At 54.9% G+C, this 27551-nt stretch overlaps 2 pseudogenes; both read left to right on the plus strand.

The window, feature by feature from the left end:
• The first annotated feature begins 3820 nt into the window (after positions 1 to 3820).
• On the plus strand, positions 3821 to 8052 carry LOC144274112 (olfactory receptor 287-like; annotated as a pseudogene).
• Positions 8053 to 8212: 160 nt separating this feature from the next.
• LOC144274113 (von Willebrand factor A domain-containing protein 5A-like) lies at positions 8213 to 22374 on the plus strand (annotated as a pseudogene).
• Positions 22375 to 27551: the final 5177 nt, after the last annotated feature.

Raw genomic sequence — 27551 nt, forward strand, 5'->3', positions numbered from 1 at the left:
GTAAAGGATCTTGCTTAGGGATGCATTGGAAGTCAGGGGAAAAGCCCGGAACAGAGACCAGGATCTCCTGCCTTCTAATACCCTAAACTTCATAGTTACAGAGGGCCTGATCCAATGACAGAGGAAGTCAAAGTTATTCTATTCATTCACTCTAGTAAACTTGGGAAGAAATTCATGGTGCTTTTTCACCTGTAGATTTCAAACCATTTTACCAAGGTGGGTGAATGGTATTATTTCATTTATTTACAGATGGGGAAACTGAGGCACAGACCGTTAATCTGACTTTCACACAGTAAATGAGTGACAGAGTTGGGACAAACTCCAACTCCTTATTTCCCATCTACCAGACCAGGCTACAGCTGAGATTTCAAAAGCTGCCTAAGGGATTATGGGGCAAATTCTTAAAGGCTTGTAGGTGCGTAGTGGGATTTTTCAAAGCAGCTAGGTGTCTAATACCCATTGCAATCAAGGATTTTTAGGTGCCGAGATGCTTCTAAAAATCGCATTAGGTGCCTAAAAACCATTAAAAATCTGGTTCTTAAACAAACAAATGCCCGTGAAAATGAATGAGGAGTGGGCATCCATGTGGCATTTGTGGCTATGGAAACCTAAGTCTACCTCTAAGAGAAATATCCAATCCATTTTTACATTCTTATCTATGCGGCTCAATAAATTACAGCAGCAGCGAGTGCCACAGATCTATCATATAGTTATTTTCTCTTCTGCATTCAAGAGTTGAAAAAGATGAGTGAAATTTAGAAAGTGAGAAAGTAAGTGAGAGAGAAGGAAGTATGTTACAGATGAACCAATTACTCACTGGGAAACCTATTCCTTCCAACCAGATATGGCCCAGTAGGTCACATTACCAAGTATACAAAAAATAGATCTTAATACAAGTGGTTTAAAGTATATTTCTGGGATCCTCTCTCTCTCTCTCTCTCTCTCTCTCTAGTGGACCTAACTTATTAGCTTTTGCTGACAGATCTAGCCAGAACAGACCCCCTTCACACATTATATTCTCTCCTTAGAATGAGGCGTTCTTGGATTCTGAGGAAAAAAATGCATTGCGAGCCATATTTTTTCCTCCAGCTATAAATCAAACATTTAAAGGTTTCATACACAAAATCTTCCTACTTATTGCATAAATTTCTATATTGATTAGAGTCTCATTGCATTACCATTTTGTCATCACCCTGCTGTCTTTTTCCCTTACCTGCTTCGTTTATGTATGGCAACTCAACAGGTCCAAGAAAAAAGACAAATTTATGTTCCTCAGAAGTGCTCTTGGGATTTGGTCTCAACAGAATTTCACTGTCTTCTCAAGAATGTGCCAAACCCCTGGCTTAGTAAGGACGGTGTCCTTGTTTAAAGAAGAGCATTGGAAGTTAGGAGACCTTGGTTCTGTGTCTCCATTGACTTGCTGATGGACCACTGTGAAATTGTTTAAGTTCTTTGTTCCTCAGTTTCTCCATTTGTAAAAGACAAAAGATCAGATTTCTCAAGATATTTAGATGCCTATTGAAATTTCCAGAAGCACCTCGGAACCTACAACTCATTGATTTCTGTGGATGTTAGGTGCCTCTGTCCTTTTAATAATCTCACTAGGTGACTAAATACTTTTTAAAATCTGGCCCTAAGTGGCTGCCCAAAGTTAGGCAACTACGTCCACATTTAGGCAACCTAATAGGTGGTCTAAGATACAGAAGTATAAAGCACCAGAGGCTAAAGACATTTAGACATCTGAAGATAGGCAGATAGGCACCTAGTGGGAATTTCAGAAGTACCTACGCAGGTTAAGCACATAACTCCAATTGAATTCAATGGGGTTTAGGTGCCTAGGCCTTTGAAAATCCCACTAGACACCTAATAACCTTTGAAAATCTGGTTCTAAGACACTTTGGTGCTTTTAAAATATTTGCCTCTAGTCTACACAAAAAGTTGTACTGACATAATGAAAGGTGTGATTTTATACCAATTTAGCTAAAAGAGTGCAACTTTGTATAGGGATATTATATTGGTTTAAACCTCATGTATATCAATTTTCAGGTGCAAACTGAACTGATATAACCAGTTTTCAACCTAAGAGTCCACAAAGGCACAAAAGTTGCAGTGGGCTAAATAAAGATATTGAAGTTAAGTTGCTGTGTCTTCTCTGCATAGACAAGCCCTAGGGCCAGATTTTTAAAAGTATTTAGGCACCTAGTGGAATTTTCAAACCTTCTAGTTGCCTAACATCCATTGAAATCAATGTTTGAGGTACCAAGGTGCTTTTCAAAATCCCACTAGGTGCCTAAATACCTCAACTAATCTGGCCCTAAATCACTTTTGAAAATAGGATGGACAGTTAAATTTTCAAGTGCAGCTAATTGACTAAAGAGCCAATGAGACTTGAGCTCCTATGTCCTTTGTTCTTTGGTCCTCTCTGGCCCTGAGCTTTGCTGTAATTGGCGCATTGCATGGCCTTGCACACCTCAGTCTCAATTGGTCAAAGGAGGTTGCAACTGACTCATTTTCAACTACCCAAAATGAATGCTGGTTTATAGATGTAAATGGTTATTTATGCTCCAAAATTGAGTAGCTGTCCTCTGAACTGCAACTTTGTATAACATCCCCACTCCAACTTGGGACTTCAGCAGGCTTAGAACCTGAGACTTTCTGCATAAAAAGAATTAAAGGTCCTCTTGCATTGTAGGAAGGAAATTGACAGGTACAAATCTCACGTGTTCAGTATTGACCTAAGTCTGCTCCCACTGACTCAATGACAAAAATCCTATTGACTTCCTTCCTCGGGAGCAGAAATAGGCCTATACTGAGAACTTTTGAAAAGCTCACCCTATTTAGCAGGGATTTTCAAAAGAGACGATGGGGTTTTGTTCACTTCTAAAGGAATCACAGATTGTGCTGAATGCCTAACACCCATAGGTCTCATTTGAAAATGATCTGGCTCCTGAATCCTGAAGAATTTACAGGAAAAATGTTGTTTTTTCTGTTGAAATTTTTCAGGGTTTTGTCAAAAGGACAACCCCCACCCCCCACACACACCCAGAAAACAACTTTGTATTTGAAAATTTTCAATTTAAAACAACAAAAATATCAATTAAAATAAAATCAATCTTGGGCTTTGGATGCTGACCATGGAAAAAACATGTTTCATTGACAAAAACTAAAAATTGTGTTTTTCAAGGAACACCTGAAAATGGAATTTCTATCCTGAAAGTTTCTTTTTGGTCCAAAAGCCACTTTCCACTGGAAAAAAAGTTTCCACAGGAAAATTTAGGACAAGCTTAAATTCACCCTGTGAGCAGGAAGGCTCCAGAAATGTAATAGCAATAGGATATTTTCAGCCTTAAACCATTATTTCCTGCCTCTTTTAATTATCTGCTCTTTCTGTGCATCAGAATCATCTGTATCCCACAAAGCCACGGTTGTGTTTAATCAGTTTAATTTCATGTCTTCATTTGTTTTGGCAGGTAAAACAGCTGACCGCACTGGAAAAGGGCTATCACACCAGTGTGAAGGAATTTATTCTCCTGGGATTCCCTGCGACCCAATATTTGCAGATCTCGCTCTTTGTGCTCTTCCTTGTCACAGGAAATGTGGCGATCATAGTCCTAGTGGCAACCAGCCGTCCCCTTCGCACCCCAATGTACTTCCTTCTCTGCAATTTCTCCTTCCCGCAGGTATGGCAGACCACAGCTTGTATCCCAAAGACACTTGCCAACCTTGTGTCCCAAAGCAAATCCATCTTCTTCGTCAGCTGTGTCCTACGGATGTATTTTGTTTTCTCCCTAGGATGCACAGAGATTTTCTCTTGGCTGTCATGGTCTACGACTGCTATGTGGCTATATGCTATCCTTTGCTCTACAGCTCCATCCTGAACAGCACCTTGACTGCTCAGCTGGCTGTTGGCTCTTGGTTGTGTGGTTTCCTGGCTATTTGTGTCCCAGCATTTCTGATCACCAGGTTGTCCTTCTGTACCCTAGTGTCATCCATCACTTCTCTGGGGACCTAGCACCGTGGATAGTTCTTTCCTGCACAGATACCTACCTTATTGATCTGGTGGCCTTTATCATCTCCTTCATCGTCATCCTGGGCTCCTGTGTCATAACCCTGCTCTCCTACCTTTACATCATCTCCACTGTACTGACAATCCCATCAGATAAGGAATGGAGAAGGGCCTTTTTAACTTGCTTTTCCCATCTCACAGTTGTGATTATCTGGTACGGTTCGACCATTTTCCTACATGTCAACCCTTCCATGCAGAACTCATTGGAATTGACCAAAATAGTCACCGTCTTGAATACTATTGTCACAGCCCTGTTGAACCCTTTCATCTACACACTGAGGAACCCAGAGGTAAAAGAAGCCCTGAAACATGTATTCAGGGAAGCGATGTTTTTCAAAATGTGCTGGAGGTCATTGGCTGTCACAGAAAATGTGGTGAAAGAAAAATGAGTCTGCACATGAAAGATATACCAAAGTTGATAGGGCATTGAAAAAACAACAACAATCCCTGAGGGCCAGAAGTCTAAAGATAATTAGCTGCCCAACTCCAATGGAAATCAGTGTGAGTTAGGTGACTAAATACCTTTAACAATCTGGTCCTTAGTGTCTCACATCCTTGAACATTTACAGCCAGATTGTTAAATGTATTTAGGTGCCTAATGGGATTTTCTATGAGTTTTAAGGGCCTAGATACTTTTTAAAACCCCATTAAGCACCTAAATACCTTTCAAAATCCAGCCCTTATGCATTTTTATCCTCTTACTTTGTATTTAATTTAAAATGAAACAAATTGCACATATGCCAATTATTTATTTCTATTAAAGCCTGGCCTGTGGAGAGGATAGAGATATCGACAGGCTTGGCAGAATTCAATTTTTATTTTTTTATAATTTTGACAGAGAATATCAAGGTTTATTTGTGAGCATTTTTTAAAAAAATATTGTCTATTTGTATTTTCACACTTGTGGGAAATTACTGTGGCGTGTCAGACAACAAGGTGGGTCAAAGAATAATTATTTAACGACAACTGGTTTTTTGGACCTTTTTTTTTTTTGGGCGGTTGACGTTCTGCGTGGCGAAACTGGCATTTCCCGACATTTACTGATAAAAATTTAACCCTTCCAAACCAAGGTAAGATAAACCCACAGGAACCTCAAATCAAGACCCCAGTGGATTTTGAAGGGGATTCAGAATAAAGTTCCGGTTCCAGTTCCAGACTGGGTAAAAACCCAGATGGGTATTTTTGTAGGCTTCTTTTTTTCTTTGTTTTTAGTACACGGGCATTCCAAAATTTTGGAAAGATTGATTTCACACGGATTCTGCTGGTTTGGACTGAAAATATGTGAGAATAGCTTACAAAATTTTGATGATGTCAAAACTGAATCCAGAATCTTAGTCCTGATTCACCTTTAAAATCACAGTGTGAGTGGAGGGGGATCCCCACCCCCCCCCACTCCCTGATACCCCCTCACCCTCGCTGCGAGCATCTCAGCAAGGAGAGGAGACGTCATTAGAAATCATGAGATTGGCTTTAAATAATAAATGTTGGGTTCTTTTGATTTGCTGTCTGGTTTTTGAGTCTGTAGGGTGCACTTCATGTTTTTATGCTTTTCTCTGTAACCATGAGTGTGCCCTGGTGGCAAGAGGACTGGACTGCGACTAGGAGAATGAAGTGAGCTGTAGCTCACGAAAGCTTATGCTCAAATAAATTGGTTAGTCTCTAAGGTGCCACAAGTCCTCCTTTTCTTAGTTCTATTCCTGGCTCTGCCATTGGCTTGGTGGATGACTTTGGACAAGTAATGGTGTTAGGGGGCTGTATAATCTGCAGTCAATCAGGAAGTGAGTGGGTGGGTGGGTGGGTGTGTGGGCAGGGGGAAATGGGAACTGTGGATGGGGAAATTGGAATCATGTTTGGCTAACGGCAGGAATGGAAGAGGGAGACAGGTCTAAGGCTCTTTGGTATCAGAGCTGGGAAGAGGGACACTAAGGAAGGAAACTGGAATCATGCTTGCTGGAACTTTACCCCAATAAACATCGAATTGTTTGCACCTTTGGACTTCGGGTATTGTTGCTCTCTGTTCATGTGAGAAGGACCAGGGAAGTAAGTGGGTGAAGGAATAAGCCCCCTAACAAATGGCTTCTCTCTGTGCCTCAGTTTCCACATCTGTAAAATGGGGATAATGATTCTCACCTCCTTTATATAGTGCTTTGTGATCTATGGGTGAAAAGAACTACCGAAGAGAGAGGGATAATGATTATGTAAAAGAAAATATGAAAGCTGATCTGTTGATTCAAGCAGTTGAGATTTGAAGAAAAACAACAAATATTGTGAGACAGACATTAAAAATCATAAGAAGATCCTAGCCACACTGACGTCAACGACAGAACTTAATTTCAGTGGGGCCAGGATTTCACCTTACATTGTCCAGAATTTTATCTTAACCCAACATTCAAACCCTTTGAGGCTTGCCTGCTGTCTTGGCCAGACCTTCAACTGCCAATTTACAGTAGATTAGTATCCAGTCTACCAAATGTACTTAAAACATAAGGATCTGTTATGTACAGTTAATATCGCTTCATAAAATAACATGGAACTGGTTAAGATTTTGTGCCATCTGATTTACCTAATATTCACATAAAGATCATTGTAAGTGGTCACTCACTGATTCACATAAGCAGTGTCCATGTTTCCATTGAATCTTGAGCCCATTGAGTTTCATGAGTGTAAATTCTAACGTTTCCATGCACTCACAGGTGTTAGAATCATGAAATGCCACCGAAATGTGGTGCTTTTGTGGATAGCTATCACTTTGGGCCTGGTGGAGGCTGTTTCAAAATGTTAAAGATTATGAAAGTGATATGTACAAGGAAGATTAAGTCCACAAATCATTCTCAACCAATTTAGTTTATTCTGTGAATTCTACTTTTGTGAGACACTATGCACTTGATTAGTCTGAATATATTTATTGTTGGAATACCTAGGTAGTACGATAAATTAGATTAGATAGATAGATGTGTCTGGGGACACAGAGAGAGATAATTTTTGTTAACTGTGATCACCATACAGTTAATACACCTTCATTTCCCCTGATACTTGAACAGAATTTTACTGGTAGCTTTGGTTTCTCTTGGCAAACATGGATGTTTCAAATGGAATTTCTAGATTGTGCTTCACTGGACCATCGGAGCACCTGAAACAATTCAGGCAATGTCATTTGATGGTTCACAAGGATAAAAGAATAATTCAAGTTACTGATTTCACAACATACTCAACTCAGTGTACAGTGATAGCAAGACACAGAAACACAGCAATTAATGTGAATGAGGGACCTGATCACCTCATACAATATGATTTTTATTGTGAGCTTTTTGTCTAATATGCAATATAAATCCCAGGCTCATGGTTTGAGGATCTGAGTATTTAAATTAAAGACTTATTTATCCTTCCTATGGAGTTATTATCAAGTTGGGATACAAGCTTGGGTACTGATGTTACAAAGGGACATTGGACCAAATTCACATCTGGTGTAACTCACTTGACTTTGGAGAATTTGCCCTAGTGTCTCACAGGAACAGAGTGGTGGACAAAAATCTCCTTCAACATGAGCCCTATGTAAATACAAAAGAGGGATACACATTACACTTTAAAGTAAGAGGACTGCAGTTACAGTGCAATGGCCCTCTGAGCTGAGCGGTGACTGCGCCTAAGGCTGTGACTTCCTCTGTCTCCATCAGAGGGGAAGGGCCCGTCCCCCTCCCTGCACCCAGACGGGGCGGTGGCTGAGCTGAGAACCCAGCTCCCACCCCAGAGCAACCAGCTCAGGATGGCACGAACTCTCCTTCTGCTTGTGCTGGGTAAGTGACCTCCCTCGGCCCGCATCCCTCTGTCTGTCTGTCTGGAGATCCCCCCGTCCAGCATCCCTCCATCCCTCTGCACCCCCATCCCCTCCCTGGAGCTCTCACCCCTTCTCTTCTCTTCCCTTCTCTCTCCAGATTCTCCCCAGGCCGGAGTCCCCCGCAGGTAACAACCTCTTCTCTCCTTGCTGAGAGACTCGCAGCGAGGGTGAGGGGGTATCAGGGAGTGGGGGGTGGGGATCCCCCTCCTCTCACACTGTGATGTTTGGAACTGCAAGGAAGGGGGGATCCCTGGGTGCCCCCTGTGTCATCCCCTGGGTGGGTCAGGCTGCCCCGTTCACAGGTGCCTCCTATGAACCTGCCCCAGCAGCAGCTACGGTCCAGAGCCACTTCCGTGGGGGTGGAAGAGCGACCCCAGCTGAAGCCTGCTTGTGGGGTCCATTTGGTGGGTCCCAGCTCAGGCCGTAGGGGAGAAGATGCCCCCATCCCCCTGGGCACTACCTCATTGGCAGCCTCAGCAGAGAGAGCGAGGTCTGGAGGGGCCATGGAGACTGACCTCCTACCTCCCCATTACAATGAGTCCCCCCAGGCCAGAGACCCATGGGTGTGGGGCTGGGTGTGGAGGGGGGGGCTCTCTCTGCCCCAGCTCTGGGCTCCCAGCCACAGAGGACTCAGGGCTGGGGGGGCAGATCCAACACCATCCAGCGGGACATTAAAAGAAGGCTCTGCACAGACCCCAGAGGAAACGCAGTGGGTGGAAAAACTCCCCACTCCCTTCCCCACATGCCGCAGAGCTTCCTCATGCTCTTGGATGCCTTCTCACTACTGAGAGACCGGTGTGAGGGTCGACTGATGGGTTCTCCCCCGTTTCCACCACTGCCCCCTGGATGGAGAGTGTGGGGTGAATACCCTGATGGGAAAGGGGTATCTTGGAGTTGAAACATTTGCATCCACAATCCTCCCCGCTTTTTGCACCATAAAGAGGCAGGAAGGAGCAAGGGGCAGTTTGGAGACCCCCTCTCCCCAGCCCCAGTTCAATGCGGGGACATAGCAGGATGTGTGGAGCGAAGAGTTTGCAGACAGTCCCTGGCTCCCGGCTGGGGGGGCGTTGAACTGTGCAGACGGTCCCTGGGTTATAGAAGCTGGGGACGGGGAGCTGGCAGACGCTCCCTGGCTGGGTTGGGTGGGGGGGTGAGGCGTTTGCAGACGCTCCCTGGCTGGGTTGGGTGGGGGGGTGAGGCGTTTGCAGACGCTCCCTGGCTGGGTTGGGTGGGGGGGTGAGGCGTTTGCAGACGCTCCCTGGCTGGGTTGGGTGGGGGGTGAGGTGTTTGCAGACGCTCCCTGGCGGGGGGCGGGGCTCGTGGGGACACTCTCCCTCCCAGCCTGGCTCAGGGCTTCGCTGCTCAGAGACCGAGGGAGAAGGTACCGGGGGTGCGGATCGGGCCCCAGTCGAGCCCCCTCCTCTGGGGGGCCTGGCCCCAGCCCCCCCTTCCCCTCCGTGTCCAGGGCCCCCCACCCCCTGGTCTGGGCCCATCCCCCGACTCAGGGCTTCGCCCCTGCAGAGTCTCCCCGCCCTGGCTGCGGGGCCCTGCGTGCCGGGCGGGTTTGGGGGTGTTTGGAGGGAGGTGACCCCGAAATGTTTCTGCTCCGCCCCCTGCCCCGATCCACCCTCCCTTTCCGCGCTTCTCCCTGCGTGGGTTTCCCAGGGGCCATCCCCGTGGCGCCCGGCCGGTGTGACGACACAAATCTCAGCCCTCCCCTTTTGCACCGGGGGGCACCGGCCCTGACCTGCTCCCCACAGGCTCCTGGGGTCCGCTGGGTCCCGTGAGGGGTCGGAGCTCCCCACCCCCGCCCACCCCGCCCTGCGGCTCCGCCGCACCCCAAGAAGCAGCTGCTGCAGCAGGAGCCGCCGCCTGTGAATCGGCCGAAGTTTCACGCCGACTCCCTTCCTCCGGGCGGGGAATTAGGCATCAGAGTTCAATGCCAGGAACAGCCGACCCGCCCCCGCGCCCCGCTGGAGCCCTGCCCTGGCCTCAGCCCTTTCCCAGCCTAGGGAGCGCAGCCCAGAGAGGCGGTAAATACCTGCGGGGGGAACGTGGCCTGTCCTGTGGCTGGGAGTTGCAGGCAGATGAATTCAGGCGAGGAGGGAGGCTCACCTGTCTGGCGGGGAGGGGTGGAATTAGCTGCTGGCCCAACTCCCCGGGGGCTCGGGTGGATTCTCCATCCTGGACCATGTGTGAAGCCGGGCGGGAGGTTTGTCTAGAAATCTGCCTACGTTCCCCCCCCCCCCCCGACCCCCCAGGTGATCCCAGTCTCCCCGTCCCACCTTCCAGCTGGGAATTCTCCAGGGGGCTGGAGTGGTGGCGAGCAGAAACGAGGCTCGGAGAGTGGGGTTGGGAGCCCCTCTCGCTCACGGCAGCTCTGGCGTTCCTTGCCCCCATCCCACCCTCAGCTCCCGCTCCTCCGCAGAGACTCCCTGCGCGCCTCAGAGCCAGATTTCTGCTGCGGGAGAAATCAACCGGCTGCCGTCCTCTAACCCCATCGTAAGGCAGCAAATCCAAGGCCCAGGCCAAACGGCTCGGGGGCGTGGAGCAAGAACGCCGGGAGCCCCTGGGCACGGCCAAGGGCTGGATTTCACCCCCGTTGGGGCGGGGGGTCTATGGCGACTGCTCCAGCCTGGGGTGAAAGCTGAGTAAATAGCAGGGCCGTGTCCCTGCCAAGAATGGCCAGGAGCTGGAGCCTGCTCCACAAACCTCTGCTTCTCTGCAGGGCGACAGTGGGGAGAAAGGCCTAGCCGGGTTAACAACCCCCCAGTGACCGAGCCGGGTCCCCTGCAACCCCTGTCGCTGTTCCAGGGGCCCCCCCAGGGGCTGGGGATAAAACCCAGCAGTCCTGGCTCCCAGCTCCCTCATTCTAACGCACGAGTCCCCCATCCCCCTTCATTCCGTCTGTCTGTCTGACCCCTGCACCTCTCCTTCCTTCCATCTGTCCATCCATCCCCATACACCCCCCTATGTTTCTCTCTCCATCCCCCAACTGCCAGCTGTACCCCAGTCCCTGCCTGCCCCTCCCTGCGGGGGGCTGGCGCAGTTGCGGCAGAGCCGTGACTCTGATCTTAGGAGCTTGGGCCTGTGGGACTCCCTGCCACAGGACCTGGCTGAGCAGAGGGGTGGGGCTGGGGTCTCAGAGCCATCGCCGAGTGTGTGTGTGTGTGTGGGGGGGGGTGTCAGGGCACCCTGTGCCCATCAGATTCCATGGGAACCCCGTATCTCACCCCCCAACCTTCCCCTCACACAGATCCCCGACCCCAGAGCCGAGATGATGAGTTGCGGCCTCCTGACCAGCTCCAAGGAGCCGGGTGAGTCAGGGCTGCGGGGGAGGGTTGCCCCATGGCTGACGTGGCTCCTCCCCCCCGGTGCCCGTGGGGGGCCTGTGGCTGATGTCCCCCTCCCCCCAGTGCCCCTGCACTGCAGCTCGGTGTCGGTGTTGATCCGAGGCTTTGTGGCGGACATGGGCTGCCAGTTGCTCTGCAGGAACGAGGAGCCGGGGCCCGTGGAGTCTGTGTTCAAATTCCCCGTGGACGCCGAGGCGGCTGTCGACGCCTTCCAGGCCTGGCTGCAGGGGGCCTGGATCCAGGCCCAGCTCCAGGAGAAGAGGTAGGTGCTGGGGGCAAGGGTCCCGGGGGGGAGAGAGGAGGGGACCGGGCTGAAGGGATCTCGGGATGACCCCATCTCTCCCAGCGGGTGCATGAGCTGTACAGGGATGTGCTGGTTGGGGGGGGCAGGGGATCTTGGGGGACAGGGATCTCGGGGTGACCTTGTCTCTCCTGGCAGGCACAGGAGCTGTACGGGGACGGGGCCACCCGCTACGTGCTACCGACCATGCTACACCCTCGCTACACGCCCCACAGTGAGACCCACAGATCCCCCTGCGCCTCTGCTACATGCCCCACTGTGAGACCCACAGATCCCCCTGTCCCCACTCCGTGCCCTCCGGTGAGACCCACAGATCCCCTACCCCCATCACTGTGACACCAACAGACCCCCGCCCACCCCGCACATGCCCCATGGTGAGACCCACAGATCCCCCCATACTCCCCTGTACCCCAGCTGCGTGCTTCCAGCCATGCTGCACCCCTTTTACATACCCCATGTTGAGACCAGACCTTTAGGTGCCCTAGATCCCGCATAGCTCCCTGTACCACGTAGCCTCCAGAACCCCAGCTACACACCCCACTGTGAGTGACCCCGCAGCCTGTACCCCCTGAAACCTCCATAGCCCCTTCTACGTACCCCACAGTGAAAGACCCATATAGCCCCCATAATGCCCCATAGGCCACTACTGTCTTCCCTGAGGTAAGTGTGCCCCACCCCCCCAGGGTCTGCAGTCCCCGCCCCAGGGTATATGACCCACCCCAGCCATCCCAAAATCCCCTGATATCCAAGCCCAATACCCCCCCAATAACTCATACCTCCCATCTTCCCCCCACTCTCCGAGCCCCCTGGCCCTCACCCCTGTGTCTCTCTCTGCAGGGTGGGATGGGGAGAACATCACCCAGGAGGTCCCACGGGTCCTCCAGGGGGAGCTGCCCTACACCCTGAGCCGAAGCGCCATGCTGCAGTCGCCCCACGGCATCGACCACGTGCTCTCCAACTGCCCCCTCACCCCCCTGAGCTATACAGCCGGGAACCTAACCACTGCCCAGGTAAGGGCTCACCTGGACACCTGGGTCCCAGCCATCCCTGCTGGGAGGAGGGTGCTGGGGGTGGGGCAGGGGGAGGGTTCTGGGCTGAGGGGTGGGTTCCAGGGAACGGGGCTGTGGGTGGGGGGAAGGTCCCGGGGGTGAGAGATGTGGTGTAGGGCGGGGTGGGTCCCGAAAGGGGGAGCATGGGCCAGACTCTTTGGGTGATTGAGGGGGTGGGGGATCCAGTGACAGCAACGGATCTGGGGAATTTCCCAGAAATCTGCCAGTTTGGGGATGAAATCCCTGGCAGTCGCTGGGCTCTGTAAGTCTTTAGTGTCTGGGATTTTCCCTCTCCTTGTTTCTCAATGGAAGTAAATGGAGGTGGGGGGACCAGGAAAATGTCACCCCCAAATTGGAAAGATTTAGACTCCCCCAAAATGTCAAACTTTTGCAATTTTTCACCAGGAAAAGCCAAGTTCCCACGTTGGCCTTTGGGGTTGTTTTTCCTTCTCTTTTCTCCACCTAACCCGGGGGGCCCAGCCAGCGTTCCCAGGGTCTGCCCCTCACCCCGTCTCCATTGGGGGGTGCCGAGCCGGGCGCGAGAGCCAGCGGGACCCTGCCCCCCCCGGAACCGTGTGGAGGTGACTGTGTGTCTGTCGCCCCCAGGTGTCGCTGGCCCAGGCCCCCCCGTGGGACAGGGAGTTGGAGCTGCTGGTGTATTACACGGAGCCACCCAAACCCAGCGCGGTGCTGGAGGCCGGGCTGCCCGGAGCCGAGCCAGGTGCGGGAGGGGATCCTGAACCCTACTACCCCTGGGCGGGGGCGCAGAGGGGGATCCATAGGGTGGGAATCTGGGGAGGGTGAGGTAGGTGCTGAGCGGTGACATAGGATCGGGGGGGGCATGGTGCAATGAGGGGGATGATGGGGGAATGGGGAGTCCTAGGGCTGCTGTAGGTGGGTGCTGGGGGAATCTGGAGGCAGGCGAGGGTGGGGGGACAGGAGCGGGAAATCTTGGCAGAGCTGGCGTTGGCAGGACGGGGTGTCTGGGAGCAGGCGGGCACTGGGGAGCACTGCAGGTTTGGGAGGCATGGGGGAGAACTGGGGATGGGAGAGCAGGCACTGGGGGGCTGGGTACGGGGGTGGGGGGGATTTAAGGGGAGAGGGGGTGGGGAGGGACAGAGCAGTGGGGGTGGGTCTCTGGGGACAGTCATGGGGCTCTGAGGGGGTGGCTCACAGCGTTTCGACCCCATGCCCACCCTGTTTGGGGGCTGGCCCCCATCTCCCCGCAGGCTCCCGATGGGCGACCTGGCCGTGATGATGACCCTGCTGCCCAGAGTGCCCGAGGTGGTGCCGGCCCAGAGCCAGCCGGGGAGTTCGTCCTCCTGCTGGGCCGCTCCGGCAGCACGGCCTGCCCCATGGACGCAGAGACCTGTCTCGCCAGCGCATCAACAGCACTAAGGGACGCGCTAGATGGGCCTGTGGGGCCGTGCCGGGGGAGCAGCCCAGGCTGGCTGGGCCCGTGGGGCTGACTCTCCATCCGTCTGTCTGTCCCCAGGAGACCCTGGTCCTCCTGTTGAAGAGTTTGCCCCTGGGCTGTTATTTCAACATCTATGGCTTTGGGTCTGAGTTCGAATCCTTCTACCCGTGAGTCCGAAGGGCAGGGAGGGGGCTGTCTGGGTTAGGGGGCAAGGCTGGTTAGCGGACAGAGGGTGTCTCTTAGTTAGGGGGCAGGGTGTGTCTGTGGGTTGGGGTCAGGGCATGTCTGTTTGTTGGGGGCAGGGGGTGTCGGTGGGTTGGGGACAGGGCTGGTTAGGGGGCAGGGCATGTCTGTCTGTTGGGGGCAGGGCTGGTTAGGGGGCAGGGGGTGTCTGGGGCTTGGGGCAGGGCTGGTTAGGGGGTGTCAGTGGGTTGCGGGTCAGGGCATGTCTGTTGCGGGCAGGGCTGGTTAGGGGGCAGGGGTGTTGGTGGGTGAGGGGGCAGGGCTGGTTAGGGGGCAGGGTGTGTCTGTGGGTTGGGGGCAGGGCTGGTTGGGGGACAGGGGTGTCGGTGGGTGAGGGGGCAGGGCTGGTTAGGGGGCAGGGTGTGTCTGTGGGTTGGGGGTCAGGGCATGTCTGTTTGTTGGGGGCAGGGCTGGCTGGGGGACAGGGGTGTCGGTGGGTTGGGGGCAGGGCTGGTGAGGGGACGGGGTGTGTCTGTGGGTTGGGAGTCAGGGCAGGGCTGGTTAGGGGACAGGGGTGTCGGTGGGTGAGGGGGCAGGGCTGGTTAGGGGACAGGGGTGTCGGTGGGTGAGGGGGCAGGGCTGGTTAGGGGGCAGGGTGTGTCTGTGGGTTGGGGGTCAGGGCATGTCTGTTTGTTGGGGGCAGGGCTGGTTGGGGGACGGGGTGTGTCTGTGGGTTGGGAGTCAGGGCAGGGCTGGTTAGGGGACAGGGGTGTCGGTGGGTGAGGGGGCAGGACTGGTTGGGGGACAGGGGTGTCGGTGGGTGAGGGGGCAGGGCTGGTTGGGGGACGGGTGTCGGTGGGTGAGGGGGCAGGGCTGGTTAGGGGACAGGGGTGTCGGTGGGTGAGGGGGCAGGGCTGGTTGGGGGACGGGTGTCGGTGGGTGAGGGGGCAGGGCTGGTTGGGGGACAGGGGTGTCGGTGGGTTGGGGGCAGGGCTGGTTGGGGGACAGGGGTGTCGGTGGGTGAGGGGGCAGGGCTGGTTAGGGGACAGGGGTGTCGGTGGGTTGGGGGCAGGGCTGGTTGGGGGACAGGGGTGTCGGTGGGTGAGGGAGCAGGGCTGGCTGGGGGCAGGGTGTCCCTGGCTCCGGCTGTCCCAGCCCCAGACCTGTCGGCGCCCCCCGCAGGCAGAGCGTGGAGAATACCCAGCAGACCAAGGCCGAGTCCCTGCAGCGCCTCCAGCTGCCCCAGGCTAACCTGGGGGCACCGAGATCTTGGAGCCGCTACGAGCCGTTTACCGCAGCCCCTGCCGGGACGGGCACCCACGCCAGGTGCTGGGGCACCGGGGCCAGCCGGAGGGGCATCCTGGGGCGGGCCTGGAGAGTGATTGTGGGGCCGAGGGGTGATGGGGGGGGTCTCAGAGAGGGATGCGGGCCTGCGGGGACAGACTCACAGACTTTCAGGACAGAAGGGACCGTCCTGACCATCTCATCAGACCAGCTCCTCGCTCCCCCCGGGGACAGCCCCACCCCTCAGGCTGAGTCACCGGCACCCCCAAACCCTGAGTTACAGGCTTCAGATCACAGCGACTCCCCCAGTTGCTCCGGTTCAAAGCAGTGAGTGCCCCAGGCTGCTGAGGGAGACCAACCCCCTCGGGTCTCTGCCAGTCTGAGCCAGGGGAAAATCCCTTCCCCACCCCAAACGTGGGGGTCAGCTTGCCCGGAGGATGGGGGCAAGACCCCCCCCAGCCAGCCCCCTGGGAAGGATTCTCTGCAATAACTCTGAGCGCCCCCCCACTCCCAGTGCCCCGCTGCCGCCCATGGGGTGTTTGCTCCCAGCTGTCGCTGTGGGCCATACGCCATTACAGGCCCCTCTTTGCCCACCTTCCCCCCCACACTCCCCTCAGAGGCTGTTCAAGGGGGAGACCCTGGGAGAGGGGATCGGAGAGGGGCTGGGGGCCCTGGGGGGCAGCCGAGCGGGGCCAAGGGGTTGCTCGGAGTGGGCCTGGGGCTCTGGGCCAGATGGGGGGCCACTGCCCCTGGGGGTGTGAGCAGGGCGTGGCACGTAGCAACCCGGGGGGGAGGTACCTCTGTATAGAGCTGGGAGGGGCAGCGCTTTGTGCTGTGCCCAGCTCTGGGGGGTGCCCTACAGCCGGGAGGGGCAGGGAAGTCACTGGTGGGGGGTCAGGAGGGAGCTCCTGGAAAAGTGGCCACAGCAGTCGGTGGGTTCTTGTCTCCAGGGGCCGGTGAACAGGTGATGGTTTGGGGTCATGCCTCGGAGTTGGGGGTCACAGAGATGGGGGAGGTCAGCAGTCCCCGTCTGTCAGCCCCTCAGGGGAGATGTCTGGGAGGGGAGGGATGGGGCTGGGGGTCTCTGGGAAGGTCAGTGGGGCAGACTCTCCAAGGGGCTGCTCCCGTTCCCAACAGGGAGGGGGTGTCTCTGAGGAGGTTGGGGTCCCTGGCTCTGACAGCGTCTCTCCCCCGCTCAGCTGTTCGTGTTTACGGATGGGGAGGTAGAGAACACCCAGGACATAATCGCAGAGGACCCACAGGTAACTGGGGGTGCCTAACCCCCCCCCAGCCCTGCCCCCATTAGCATTGCCATCATGTGGACCCCCACCACCATAGTGCCCAACATCTGCCCAACCCTTTGCCTCACCCTGCCTCCCAGCCCCACGAGCATGGGTAGCCCCCCCCCAGTCCAGCCAGCCCTACTGGCCCCCCTCCAACTGCCCTGCCCCCACCCAGCACTGGATGGGCCCCACCAGCTCTGCCCCTCCCCCTCCGGTCTCTGCCCCCCCCCCCCCCCCCCAGGTGCTTCTCCTTCGGCATTGGGGACAGAGCCTCCACGGCTCTGATCAAAGACATTGTTCGGGCAGTCGGGGGCAGCACCAAGTTCATCACCGGACAGGACCGCATGCAGCCCAAGGTGAGAACCCAGCAATCCTGGCTCCCAGCTCCCCCACTCTAGCCTACTAGACCCCACTCCCCTCCAGAGCTGGTGACAGGACCCAGGTGTCCTGGCCCACCATGTGTGTGCCGGTTCCCCGCCAGGTGCCGCAGTCTCTGAAGTGGGCCCTGCAGCTGGCAGTGACCGGGATCTCACTGAGCTGGGATCTGCCCCCTGGGATCCAGGCGGAGCTGCTGCACTGGGACCCCGAGGTGATCTTTGCTGGGCAGCGGTGCCTTGTCTACGCCCAGCTCCGCGGGCAGCCCCAGGTGGGAGAGCGAGGTCCCCCGAACTGGGGTGCCCCCAGGGCTCGGGGTCAGTGACTGAGGCAGGAGCCCCACAGTCCCCTCCTGGGCGATAACTCTGGCCTCTAATGATGGCCATTGGCTGGAGCTCCCCGAGCTACCCCAGCCCCATTGTTCTGAATGGGGAGAGTTCACTCTGACCCCTAACGATGGCCATTGGGCCAGGGATCTCTGTGTTACCGCAGCCCCATTGATCTGTGTTGGAATTGTTAAATCTGACCCCTAATGATGGCCATTGGGCGGCAGGTCTCTGTACCAGCCTGGCTGCATTGATCTCAGGGCAGGTCTACACTATAAGTTTTCATCGGTGCAGCTGCACCGCTGTAGCACATCTGGTGAAGACGCTCTAAGCCGACGGGAGAAGCTTTCTTGCCAACGTAGCACCGTCTGCACAGGGGGCTAAGGTCCGTGTAACTACGCCACTCATGGGTGTGGATTTTTCATGCCCCTGAGCGATGTAGTTCTACCAAGGTATGTAGTGTAGACGAGACCTCGGTGGGGATCGATAACTCTGATCTCTAATGATAGCCACTGGGCTGGAAGTCTCTGAGCTGCCCCAGCCCCATTGAGCTCAATGGGGATTGTTATCTCTGGACCCTAATGACGGCCATTGGGCTTACTAAGCCAGCCCCCCAAGTGGTGTTCATTGGGTGTATTTGCCCCCTTTGTTCTGTAAGCTGGGTCTGAGGGGTCCCAGGGCATCTTCTCCCCCCTTGCATTCTACCTCTGACCACCTTTCTTTCCCCACAGCCCCCAGACATTCCCATGGGGGGCATCACCCTGCAGTATCACATCCAGGACCAGACCTACTAGAAGACGTCGCAGTTCTCCCTGCAGCCACAGGATGGAGACAGGTGACAGCAATGCTCCCCTGGCTCCCATCCCCCACCCCAGGCAGCTGGGTCCTGCCCCCCCACGTCCTCACCCCAGCAGAACAGAGACAGGATGGGACCAGCCCCCCTTCTGTGACCACTAGACCCCACTCCCTTCCCGGGGCCAGGATAGAACCCAGGAGTCCTGGCACCCACCCACCCCCATCCAGCTAGACCCTGCTCCCCTCTCCGTAGCGGCTAGAACCCAGGTGTCCAGGGCTGACCCCGTGAATCTCTCTCCCTGGCACAGGCTGCCCGTTCATCGGCTGGCCGCCAAGTCGCTGCTGCTGGAGTGGGCTGTGGGCGCGGGGTCGGAGGGGGACGCGCGCCGGGCACTGGAGGCCAGCCTGAGCTCGGGGATCGTCTGCTCCCTCACGGCCTACGTGGGGGTGGACATGGAGCGGGGGCAGCTGGTGAGGTGGGATGTCCCGCTGGCAGGTAACCCCCAAAGCAGCTGGGGCTCCTGGCGCCAGGGGAGGACTCAGCATGTGGGGGGAACTCGGGTGGGAGGGGGAACCTTGCACTGGGGGCGGTATGGGGAGGTGGGGGGAACCTGGCGCCAGGGAGGGATCCCAGCACAGGGGGATCCCAGTGTAAGAGGGGGGGACCCAGAAGGGGCATGCAGGGGGCATCATGTTTATGGGGTAATGTCCCTTTGCCCCTCTCCCTGCCCCCCTGACTCCCGGGGGCTGTGCTGCCCCCTCCCTGCTCCAGGGTGACGGCGACCCCAATCCCCATACCTCCGGGACATGGGGAGAGCAGGGGCACTAGCATGGTGAGACGGGGAGTAGCACCGCCCCCCACCCCAGCCGGAAGAGAGGGGTCTGTGCCAGACAGACAGACACAAGTAGACAGGCATGCGGAGACCCAGAGTCAGACAGGGACAGAGACCGAGAATCAGCCGACAGACCCAGACGGGGACAGGACGGAGAGACGCAGAGAGAGAAACAGAGCCAGTCAGACAGACAGACCGACCCGGGCAGATGCAGGGACAGGAGGGGCGGGCACATTGCTGTCATGAGCAGACCTGGCTAGTAGGGGCCTCTCGCCCCCCAGCATTGTGCCCTCATCCATGGAGTGCAGCACCCACCCCTGCATCCCCTGCGGCTGGAGGAGGCGTCCTGGCTGGGGGGAGAAGAATGGGGCTGTGGGGACTGGATCTGGGGGTCACAGCCAGGGGGGAAGGGGCAAGAGCTGGGAGATCCTGGCTGTGATGGAGCTGCGGGGAGAGGAGGATGGGGCTGGGTGTGGGGGGGTCCCAGCTCGGGGAAAGGGGCTGGGGGGTATGGAGGAAGGGTCCCAGCGGTGTGTTGGCTCTAAGTGTCTGGGGGGGGACGGAATTCTCTTCCCTCCCTTTGCTTCTCTGGGTCTGTTTTCGTGTCCGTCTGTCTCTGTGTCTGTCCATCTACTCGCTAAATTTCGATTTCATCATGGACTATATGGAGGTGATAGACTGGGTCTCCATAGACCCCATCTGCGAGCGGCCGGCGAGCGGAGTGCGCCTGGACGAACCGAACCAGCGCAGCGTCTTCGGGCGCTTGTCCCGTGACTTGGCTGCGGCACGTGAGTACCTCTGCCCCGCATGCCTGCAGCTCCCAAAGTCCAGCGCCGGCCATCTCCTCCCTCGCAAGCGCCTGTCCTGGCTCCGTGGCCTCCCAAAGCTCAGCCGGGGGGGCCCAACACAAGGGCAGACAGTCCTGCAATCAGGGGGCCCCACCGGAGACGGCACCCCAGAACGGTGAAGGGGGCTGGGAGTCAGGACTCCGGGGGTGGGCAAACGCCAGGGTGACGCTTCATCGGGTTAGAGACCCATATGCCCCGAAGGTCACGGAGCTGTGCAAGTCTTTAAAAACGACATAGAAAACGAAGGAAATTCCTGGGTGAAAAACCTTTGTGTCGCTGAGGGAGGGGGAATTCTTGGCTGTTTTTTTTAGTGTTGTGAAGCAAATTATCTCGAAAGAAAATGAATAAAAAAATAAGGAAACCCCCAGGCAAAAAACTCTGTGAAGGTGGAATTTGGGGTGTGAGTTTGTGTCAGTGAGCTAAGGGGGTGTGTGTGGGGCGGGGATCAGTAGTTTTTCGTAATAGGAATGTCTCTGAGCAGTTTTCTCTGAAATAAAGCCAGAGGGAAATTCCCAGGCAAAAAAACCTTGTGAAGCTGGGTCTGAGCTTGGAGGTTTGTACAGGCGAGTTCAGGGGCAAAAGTCTTTCTTGGCACCTTCTGGTTTATAAACGAAGAAACCCACGAAAGGCAGAAATTTTAAAGTTACCTTAAAACCTGCATTTGGAGAGTCTGGAAATACAAAGTGACTGTAGCCCAGATAACTTTAACTCTGCCCCGTAACCCTGGCCCATGCATGGCTATAATATCATATAAACTCTGTAACATCCCATCCCCCGCTACCCCTTTAGACTCTCGTGTCTCTCTCCGGCCATAGGTCTGTATCGCAGGTTGTAGTGGGGGATAGTCCCAGGGACAGACTGTGTTTGAGAAACACCGTGGGGTTGTGGAATTAATGCCTGGGCAGGAACAGTCACAGGGAGTTGGGTGCCCATCTTGGATTGAAAGTTAATTGTCATCCCATGGGTGCAAGAAGGGGCAGAGTTAAGGATGACTGTGGTGGGGTTAACGGTGCAGAAGAGCAGGTTAAGGACACCCATAGAGGGACAGAGTTAAGGCCACACAGAGGGTGACCGTTAAGGCTGTTGGCTGTCCCCCAGCCTGGACAGGCCATGTCGCTGTTCTGTACCCACAACCCTGTGCCAGCCCCATCTCCCTGTGTCTCTCCCCAGAGCGGGCACCGGAGGAGTCTCCCTTGCTGAGGCTGGTGTCTCTGCAAAATGCCGACGTCTTGTGGAACCTGGACCCCTGGCTGGCTGCTGTGCTGGGGGTGAGCGAGACCGACGCCAGGGGGAGGATACCCAGTGCGGTGAGCGGGGGTGCAGAGGAGAGGGGAGAGATCTGGGGCAGGTGCCATTGATTGGGCCTGTTCTCTGCTCCCAGATGAGATTAGGGGCGACCCATTCGGGGGGGAGTCTGAGGGAGACTGGATTAAAGGACCCCTGAACCTGGAGCCCAGTGGGCGAGACGGGCCCAGATCGGGGGGCTGGGAACCCCCTAACAGGGTCGGAGCATTGGATCATGGGGGCCCAGGGCCAGATGGAGGCGCCCAAGTTGGGCCCTGTCTCAGGCCATCTCTCTACTCCCTGGACATGGCACTGGGCATCTGGGTAGAGGGTCCACGGTGCTGGAGCGGGGGCTATAGGAACCCTCCGAGTCGGGGTGGGGGGATGGAGTAGGGGGTCCCTAGGGAAGGGGGAGGGCTGGGTGAGGGATGGAGGTCAGGGGAGGGGGCCAGGCTGGGCGCTGACTCAGGCTGTCTCTATCCTGCCCCCCACAGGACGTGACCCCCAGCATCTGGGCCACGGTGCTGGCCATGGTCTGGCTACACGACTGGGCCGTGGGGTAGCGTGATGAGTCGAGCTGCTGGAGGCCAGGGCTGTGGTCTGGGTACAGGACTGAGCAGGTGAGAGGGGTCCTGGTGGGTGGGGGGCAGGGACAGTGTCCAAGGTCTCAACCCTGAGAGTCCCTGCCCCATGGGGCCCCTGAGCCTGGGCCCCAGGAACCTCCATCCTCACGGCCCAGAGCCATGAGCCTGCCCCCCATGTCCTATAGCCCAGCCCCCTTCAGGGCCCTGAGAGCCTGTGCCCCATGGGTCCCCATTCCTGAGATTCCTGCCCCCCAGGGCCCCAAAGCCCAGCCCTCGAGATCCCCCATCCCCAGCCTCTCCCCATCCCAATCCCAGCACCCTTTCAGGGTTTCCATGCCCCCCTCCCAGCACCTTTACTTCCCAGCTTCCCAACCCCCACACCAGTCCCGCACGTGCTGTGAGCTCTGTTCCCTTTGCCCCCAGGCCCTCCCCTCGTTCCCCGGGCTGGTGTCTCTCCAGTGCTCCCCTCTCATTTCAGGGGCCTGGCTGAGCGAGTGCCTGGAAGCCGCCAACGCCCTGCTGGGCTGCAGCGTTGGCCCTGCCATCTTCGGGCTCTGAGCCCCCTCCAGGATCCCCGCACCCACTCCCCATACTACCCTGGGCGTCCATCTGGGAGCCCGAGGGCCAGCAGGGGACATTGGGTTCAGACCCACCTGGGCAGCCTGTGCCCAGCCTGGAGCAAACCCCCAGCTGGGATCCCATCTCTGCCACCAGTTCGGATGCATCTGCCTCCCACTGGCTGAAGAGGAGCGAGGGCTGCCCCCCAGCTCCACCCCACTCTGACCCACTCTTGAGTAACCCCCACGCTGCTCACAGCCACCGCCTCCTCTCTGCGTTGTGGGGGAGTCCTCGGGATCGCCTGCATCAATGTTGCACATCTCTTCGCATTTTACAAATGACTGAGGGGTCCCTCTGTAAACAGCCCCTGGCCCCCACCCCAGAGGTGGCTGCACTGACCTCGCCCTGCATGAGCCATCCAGTGTCAACCTAGTCCCATCTGCATGGAGTTCACCTACTGGACAGCCAGCCAGACCAACAGGATCTTTCCTTGTCCAAACACAACCTCACTTTGTCGTAATGGCAGTTTTCTCTTCGCTGGACAATCCTGAACGCAAACATGAGCACAGTGATTGGCTTAGTTCTTCATTTCCTCTCTGCCTAGGTCCAGACTAGAGCTGGTCAGTCATTTTCCAGCTGAACACTGCTGTGTTGGCAAGTGCAATTCTGTGGTGAAGGCTGAAAGGTGGAATCAGGCAGCAGATGGAGGAAGCTTGCCCCGTGCTGCGTGTTGTGAATCCCTCCCCATTCACCAGCTGCTGAATTCTCTACCACAGGAAGAAATGCTTCAAAACCTGACCGTCCATCTCGACGGTTAATGCTCACGCTGTGTCCATCCTGGGCAGCACCGGGCCCTTCTCAGGACATCCTGGGACTCTAGCAAATGATGAAAGACCTCAGCTGGTTAATTCCCTGGAAAGAAAGTGCTGTTTTTATCAAGAAACTGCAGGAACATACGGAAGAAGCAAACAGTTTTCCCACTTCATGTTAACTAGCACTGACCCCCTTTGAACAGCTTTCAGCCTATAACTCTGAGCTGGGTGGTGTCCCTATTTCAGCCTTTCCGTGTCTGAGAAGGCAACTCGGCAAATTCAATTTACAGCCACATTGCGCAGCGACTGCAGGGAAGGATTAAGATACCAGGTAATGGATTAATTGCCTTAAGGCCTGAAGGAATGCTGCCCTGGGACGGAGATTTCCCCAAAGGCCAGACGGAATTCAGAGATCTTAATTCTCACTTCCCGCTATGAATAGTGGAACTTCAATACCAGCAGTGACACCCTGGTCCATTGAAATCAAAGGCGGTTTTGTCTTCGACTTCAACGGGCACAGTATTTCAGCCCATATTACGAGGCTTTTGCAAATTGAAAATCCCAACCTACTATCCTGTTCCAAACCCAATGAAGTCAGAGGAAAGGCTCTTTCAGAGAGAGCTGGGGAACCAGCTCCCATTGAAAACTCCAGCCAGAGTGAGTCTTTCCAGTGGTCTTTAGATAAACTCCGTTGGTAGAAGCTGATTGCCTAGCTCCCTTCGGCGCCTTTGGATATCCCAGCTTCTAGCTGACTCCAGTGGACTTTGAAGCAGACCCAGTCTGTATTTCTGAGCCTTTAGATAGATAGATAGAAAATCCACACACAGAATAACAAAATAAAATAATACGACCGTCTGTACTCACACGTATGTGACCATAAATAGCCTCACGTACTGTAGCACACCCATTAATGTATGAACCCTCCATCCTGTAATGCCCCATCCGTTCCCATCTGGTCCTGGCTCCTAGGTCCTCTCCTTGGCTCTGGCTGGGCTTGGCATGCTAGCAACTAGAGCAGGGGACTGGCCCATGGCGTTCCCGGGTTCTGTTTTGGTTCCTGGAGGCAAATGTGGCCTAGTGGGTTGAGTAGGTGGGACTGGGACTCAGGACTTCTGGCTTCTACTGTGGTAAAAGCATCACAGAGAAACCAAGACAAGAAACCAATGTAAACACACTGAGCATAGCAGGAGTCACGGGTCAGTCTTATGGGGCCCCAGCAGGTCAGAGTCTTTCCAACGCTTCCGCCAGCCCAGAAGGTCCTGTCCATCGATGGGTCTGAGTCAGTTCAAGCTCATCCTTTCAGAGCAAAAGTCCTTTCTTTGTTTCCTCGTTTCTGGAAAAGCCAGCTTGACCCAATGTGTGCGAATCCCCGTGAGGGCGTGGAACTTCTGGGGAGCGGATCAGTTTGCAGTGGGGTGTCTACACTGCATTGTAAACCCAGGCTTGTGGACTCGGTGTTTCCGAGCCCGTGCTTGAGTGTCCACGCTGCATTGGAAGCCTGGGTTTACAATGCTGGGTGTGGGTTAGCTGTGCTAACATGTCCATACTGCACTGTGCAGACCTTCTGACTCGGGTCTGCGGCTTGACCCACGTCCACACTGCACAGTGACAGGGCTTGGACACGAGTCTCAGTGGGAGTCGGGCTCTGACCCATCCCCCGAGCAGCATCCTAGGACCCTGGCCCTGAGTGCTTCCTGCCCTGAGTCAGACTGACCTGTGTGCACGCAGAAGGGGGCCTTGGGCTCAGACATGAGTCAGAACCCGGGCGTAGGGTGCAGTGTAGACATAGATGGTGAGTTGCTTTGCTTTACTCACCCCTCCCCTGGTATTTTTGGTTCCTGGAGGATCTGGTATAGCCCTTTCCCATGGAGTTACGTACAATTCCTGGCCCACAATGATACATAAACTTAATACAGTGTGGTCCTCAAAATATTGATGGGGTGCGATATCTAAGACTGGCCTGCAGAGAGCATCCCAGTGATGCCCTGGATTGGGGAACATGGGTGCTGAGTTCGATTCTCAGCTCTGTCACTGAATCATAGCGTGATCTTGGGTAAGTCTCTTCATTGCTTTGTGCCTCAGTTTCCCCTTTGAAAAATAGGGATGAGGATGATATTCCCACTTCCAGTTGTGCTATGAGGATAACTCGAAAAATACTTGGGAGTCAGACACGACAGTGCTGGGTGCGGTATAATGCCTAGGGTAGATACATGATGGGTAACATCTTGGTCAGTTACTGCAGCAGAAATAGTTCTGAGCAAGAAACTTCACTTATCAAATGTATATTTCACACCTCCTCTTGGAATAAATCCTTTAATCTTTACTCTCGCTGACTCAAACCTAGACCATCCCTGACAGGTGTTTGTCCAACCTGGTTTTAAAAATCTCCAGTGACGGGGATTTCACAACCTCCCTTGGAAGCCTGGTCCAGAGCTCGATTACCCTGAGAGAGAGAGAGAGTTTTTCCTAATATCCAACCTGAATCTCCCTTGCTGCAGATTAAGCCCATTGCTGCTTCTCCTCCCTTCAGTGGCAATGGAGAAAAATGGATCACCGTCCTCTTCAGAACAGCCCTTCGCTTATTGGAAGCCTGTTGTCGGGTCCCCCTCAGTCTTCTGGTCTCAAGGCGAAACATGCCCAGTATTTTAACCTTTCCTCACAGGTCAGGTTTTCTAACTCTGGTCATTTTTGTTGCTCTCCTCTGGACTCTCTCCAATGTGTCCACATCTTTCCTTAAGTGTGGTGCCAAGAACCGGACACAGTACCCCAGCTGCGGCCTCGCCAGGGCCGAATAGAGCAGGACGGTTACCTCCCGCGTCTTACACACGACCCTCCTGTTAATACAGCCCAGAATGCGACCAGTGCTAGGGCCTGTGTTACACACGAGGGAAGATGAGATGGTCCCATAGTTTCCAAGGCCAGAAGAGACCAGGGAGTCATCCCCTCCCGTCCACTCCCTATAATGCTGCTTCCCTCTCATTCCTTATCCTTTGCTGCCCTCTGGCGACTGCATGAAGCAGCCAGAATTTCATGGAGATCTGCTGTATTCTCCATCTTTTCTCTTTACCGGTTCGCTTCCAAATGCTTCCCATTTGTCAGTCAAAACTCCTGAGCAACAAGGGCTGGTTGGGGCGCTTGGACTGTGGATGGGATCACAGCGCCCCAGGCACCCGCTGAGATTTGCCTTTGTATTAAATCACCAGCAAGGAACGCACGTAGGCCCCAGTCCTGGTGAGACAGGGCCAATGGGAGGTTGGCCTTTGATCTCAGTGGGGACAGGTTTTGCCCCCACTGTCTATCTAGGTAGGTAAATGCCTCTGAGCACTGTCGTGTCTGAGGACACGCAGGGATGAGATGAGTCCAGTGGAGCTACGTCCAGGTCACACCACCTGGGGATCTGCCCAGCTACTCCAATGGAGCGACGACTGATTGTGGGCCAGATCCTCAGCTGGAGCCAGAGTTTAAGGTTGATATTTTCCAATCCTGACAAGGTGATTTGGACACACAATTCCCATCACATTTAGTTTGAAAACATCAACCTACGTGACGCGCTCAGTGCCACACAGGGAGTCTGGGGCAAAGCCAGGAACTGAGCTGGGAGTTCCGAGGGCCAGTCCAATGCCTCCAACACGCTCAGCCGTCACCGCCTCGCTGGGGTCCGTGGGTGAGGGTCTCTGGCCTGTGCTATGCCCAGAACAGACTATATCACAGGGGTCCCTTCCGGCCTTGGAACAGCTGGGAACCTATGAGTCTCCTGGCGAAACTGTGATCCGTGGCTGTTCAAAAGAATCGTTTAGCATTAAGCATCCTTCTCCTCAATGAAAATTGCAACCTCTGCTTTTCCCAAATGAACAGCTTTAGGAAGATTGATTTGTGGCCAACATTTTCAAATTGTGGGACCTAAAATTAATAATAATTAGGCTGGAATTGGGCACCTAAATCCGACTGAATTTCAATGGGATTTGGACATCTAGCTTCTATAAAGCTGCTTTCAAAGTGCCAAACTTAGCTCTCATCTGGCCCAACCGTAGACCTCAGCCCCATTTGGCGAAACTGAGGCACAGAGAGGAGATGGGTCATAGTTTCAAAAGCATCTAATCCTAGTATCCAGAGGGACAGGTTTGTAAAGGTATTTAGGTGCTTTGTGGAATTTTCACAAGTGCTTAAAGAAGTTAGATGCCTGACTCCCCTAGAAATGAAGAGAAATTGGGCATCCAAATTCCTTTGGCAGTTTGAAAATCTTAGCCTTAACGTCTCTGTTTTAGTCTGGGTGTGTTTTTCAGGATTGCTGGGCAGCCCTAGCTCCCAGACAGGTCACTGAGAAATGCAGGTGCCCAACACACCTACAAGTCTGGCCACTTTGAT

Source organism: Eretmochelys imbricata, chromosome 14 (genome assembly GCF_965152235.1).
Source record: "Eretmochelys imbricata isolate rEreImb1 chromosome 14, rEreImb1.hap1, whole genome shotgun sequence".
NCBI classification, from domain to species: domain Eukaryota; kingdom Metazoa; phylum Chordata; order Testudines; family Cheloniidae; genus Eretmochelys; species Eretmochelys imbricata.